Consider the following 4,897-nt stretch of genomic DNA (forward strand, 5'->3'; position numbering starts at 1 on the left):
ACTAATGATATACAAACTTTCCTGGGTTTAATTCTGCCTGTCATGCCTGATTCAGCCTAATGCTAAATAGATGCCTTGTTTTCATGCCTTAAAGGTCTAAAATCGTCCAGCTAACCTGTTAGATTATAAATCAGAGCATTTGCAGTACTTCACTGAGCTCTGAAGATGGGCAAAATCTGGTGCACAAAGTTGTGGCTGACTCTGTTACACTGCAATAGGCTGTCACTGACAAAGTGGGTAACAGTGAAGGCTGGTCACACACAAGAACGAGGATTACGCCAGAGACAAGATATTCCACCAAGCAAAGGATTCTGAAAGTAGCAGACTAGACACATTTTACGCTTAGTTAAAGATGCACGCTTTGCCACACTGTCAGCACAAAGCTAAGAAGACACGGGAGGAAGGGAATAAGAAACACAGTCATGCAAACTGCTTAAGTGAGGTGGAGGAATAGGACTCCTGAATTTGCATTCACTCTTTTATTTTTTTTCCTGCTGTGTCATAAAATAACATATAATATCACTTTTGACCAGAAAACATTAAAGAAACTGGTATTAAAGAGGGTAGTAACTGTAAAGGAAAACCTTAAATTTACAATACAACAAATGTTTTTCACTTGATTTAGCTTACTTCAGGTTACCAGATTCCATTAGCTGCTGAAGTCACCTTTCCATATATGAAAACATGAATAACATCCTACTCTGGCTGGCACTGCTAAACTATGCAGAGAAAGTAGCAATTTACAGGTTAGTTTGTGTGCATCTGTGCATGGCTCATGTCTTAAATACCACTGTGCATATTTCTGCAAGGTACTTCTACATCTACAACTATTAGATTAAGTCCTTGAATTTGAGTGGTGTTCCAGGTCTTTCTTCAGGTTATGTTGTCATACCAGTAGGTGGTCTTTATGAGTGAGTCACTGCATTGTTCACTTAAAGGTGAAATAGGTGATTGTCTTTAGAAACATTTTTTGTTATGCCGGTTGAAAGTCTCTTCACATCCCATCCGATAGCAATCATTAATTTAAGTGGTCTAAATGTATTGATATGCATTTTATATTTCTGTGAAAGGCACAGGATCAAGAAATGTTTGTCCGATCAAAATGTTCGGTCCGAACATACATAGCCTTGTGGGCAGCATGCCGACATACAGCACTGTTGCGCTACGGGTAGGGGTGTGCGATATGACGATTTTGGATTATGAACGATAAAAATGTCTCCACGATCTGCTTTTGAAGAAATATCGTAGTATTGTGCTTAGGGCTGGGCGATATGGCCAAAAAAAAAAATAAAATATGACAATTTTTTTCATATCAGTCGATGTCGATAATTATCACGATAAATGTCAAATCTTTATTTCTTTCAAGCTTAAAGCCAGATTTTTGCTTCAAAGTGAAAGTTGTAAAAACCAGACCATTAATTTCCCTTAACAAAATTAATATCTAAATAGAAAAAATAATTTCTTAGTTTCTGCATTTCTAATGAGTGATATGGTTTTAAAATCATGAAACAGGTTTGGGTTGCCTAATAATATAAATAATAATAATATCACTTTTTGTCTCTTAGAAATGCACATTTGATAGAAGAGTTAGGATGCAGAGGTAAATTTTTGTTCATTATCAAAATCAGTAACATCTGTAAAAATTGTAGCAACCTAATTTTATATCGTTAAATTTATTCTGACCAAGTTTTTATTTATTTATTTTAAATTAAGCATTGGTCTCTTATAGTAGCACACATTTAAATCATGATAAACACAGTTAAAACCACAAATATACCACCTTAATACAATGGTAAAAATATAGCTATATGGTTTCTAGGTAGCCTATTTGTATGAAAAACAGTAGTCTAAAAACATTCAGTATAAATGCAAACATGCTATAGCTTAATCACAAATACACACTATAATTATATACCATTACTCCTTTAATAAAATTCAGTGTGAATATCCTACATTTCTGCCACAATACCATGGTGCAGTGAGTGTTACTACAGTAAATCCATGGTAAATGATGGCGATTTGTAGATAGAAAAGCCTTCTGACTGTCTCGTTGCACTCATTGTTTCTCCTGTTTGGCTTTAAACTAGTGTAAATCACTGAGTCATTTGTGTTCATCGCTGAATTCAAGCGCATCACACTGGATCTCACAGGGCTGCTTAATGCTCGCGTGAAAGAGAAAACGCATCTGCTCTAGTGAGCTCGCGCCGCACGGCAGTTTGAACTTTGATCCGAGTGAATAAACGGTGGTGGGATTCCAATGAGTAGCGCTGTTTGTTCTGCTTTTGGCGCATAAACATATCAAACATTTATCGAACTCTTAATATTTTATCGAGGAAAATTATATCATAATAATTATCGTTATCGAATTATCGCCCAGCCCTAATCGTGCTACAGCGCACATTCTATCAGCTCTGGCACCTCCATCTCAAGATACTGTACAACGTGACATACATTCACATCAGTGTTAACTCAGCGGTAGAGTTACACTCACGGGACACTGCACAAAAGTTCATTTTTTGCATCTGCTTTAAAGCCTTGCCGGTTAAACATTTCATTCACTTGCTGGTCTGACGTGTGCTTTTTCTGAGAGTGTACAATTCAAGCGTGCACACTAAAAAGCCTGTTAAACTGCACCTGATTACTGAACTAAGTTATCTTTTGCATTAATATGGTAAAAACACACAAGGTTTTTATATAGACTGGTTATGTCTAAAATGAAAGTAAACAGTTGAGAGAAAAATGGATATGTGCCTGTGTATTAGATGCGTGCAGGTCTTAAAGGGACAGTATAAACATGCAGCCGACTGTCATTAAAGAGATAGCTCACCCTAAGATTTCTGTCATTATTTACTCACTCACATGCTGTCCCAAACCTGTAATAATTTCTTTATTGTGCTAAACACAAAAGAAGATATTCTGAAGAATGTTGGTAACCAAACAGTTGCTGGTCCACACTGAATTTAGGAAAAAATACTATGGAAGTCACTGTTGACCAGCAACTGTTTGGTTTCCCACGTTGAGTGAGTAAATTATGGTATAAAAATAAAACACTATGGCAGAATTGACAGACAGATGACAGAATTTTTATTTTTGGGTGAATTATACCTTTAAGAAGACCATAACTACATCTCACGACAGAAAAATAACAATTATCTCACTGAAAACATACCAGTTGTCCAGCTATGGGGTCATGGAAGCCACTGTTGCACAAAGTATTGTTAAACAAATACACAGAGAGGGTTACTGAGTTTACTGTTATGTTCTGTTTTTACTGTACCAAAAAAAAAAATCAAGTTAATTTTCAACATCAGTCTCTTCTGGTATTGTCTCTGTAATAGGTGAGTTGAAATTTGCTTTGCCATTTAGTAGCTCATGAATAACAAAAAAATAAAAAATACAATAATTTAAAGCCAGCCAACCAAACTCTTTGCATAAAGACTCAAGGAGTAAAATACCCAGTGTGTGTACAACCTACTGAATGGATTGTGCTTGTATAAACGTAAGCCTTTAATTACAATCCACAACCGTTGCTACAGATGACTAGCAACAAACCCTTTAAAAACAAGAAAGTTTCCATTAAACCACACTGTGACTCCACCCATGCTGAAATACAAAGAGCTTCGTTTTTACACTCACAGCTCATTGCTGAAGTTCAAGTTGCACCACATAATGGACTATAGCCTGAATGTATAGTGCACAGTCTAATTTTGTTTTATCTCAGTTTGTTTAAACTGTTTTTCTAAGCAATCATAAACAGAAAATGGTTTTGGAGACAAGCTGGTTGTGACTCATAATTCCAGGGACCGTACCTGATTAAGATTTAATTACTTGGTAGATTCTCTGAATAATACATGCACAGTCAGTGGCTACTAAGGTGCTGTATTTTTGCACCTGTATACTTTACATTTAAAATTCATTTGCAATCATTTTGGGATTGCCAAGAAGTGGAATAACATTTCAACAATAAAAGCACTAAACTGGCAGATGAATCTCCTTCGATTATGAATGTGATATTGCATAGTTTGTCAGTGAACTACGGCTCCGTGTATTAAATGCCGCTCTATCTGAAAGCACGTGATGGAGATTTACTACTAATCACAGATCCGGCTATACTGACAAGATGCACATGACAATCGCATGCGATTTATCGTGCAGCCCTAATTAATAATTTCAGAAAAATCACCCAGCCTAAGTTTGCTTAAAAAGATAGTTCACCCAAAAATGGAAATTCTGTCATTAATTACTCAACCTCATGTCGTTCCAAACTTGTAAGACATTTGTTCATCTTTGGAACAGAAATTAAAATATTTTTGATGCATTTCAAGAGCTCTCTGACCCTCCATAGACAGCAAGGATCCTTACACAATCAAGGCTCAGAAATGTAGCAAGGAGATTGTAAAAATAATTGTGACATCAGTGGTTCAACCGTAATTTTACAAAGCTACGAGAATACTTTTTGTGCACAAAGAAAACATACATACGTTGCATACATTGTTTACATATGTGATACGCTCCAAAATGGCGCTACAGGGTGACATGGAGGAGACTGATTGTTGAATAGTTGTTATTTTTATTTTCTTTGCACACAAAAAGTATTCTCATAGCTTCATTATATTACAGTTCAACCACTGATGTCACATGGATTATTTTAACGATCTCCTTGCTATGTTTCTGAGCCTTGATCGTGTAAGGACCATTGCTGTCTATGGGAGAGTCAGAGAGTTCTCGGAATTCATCAAAAATATCGTAATTTTTGTTCCGAAGATGAACAGGTCTTACAGGTTTAGAATGATTTGAGGGTGAGTAATTAATGACAGAATTTCTATTTTTTGGGTGAACTATCCCTATAAAAGTTTTGTGTTTTGTATCATTTTTATACAGTACATCAAGCTTGTAT

Source organism: Cyprinus carpio, chromosome B2 (assembly GCF_018340385.1).
Source record: "Cyprinus carpio isolate SPL01 chromosome B2, ASM1834038v1, whole genome shotgun sequence".
In the NCBI taxonomy this organism is placed as follows: Eukaryota; Metazoa; Chordata; class Actinopteri; order Cypriniformes; family Cyprinidae; genus Cyprinus; species Cyprinus carpio.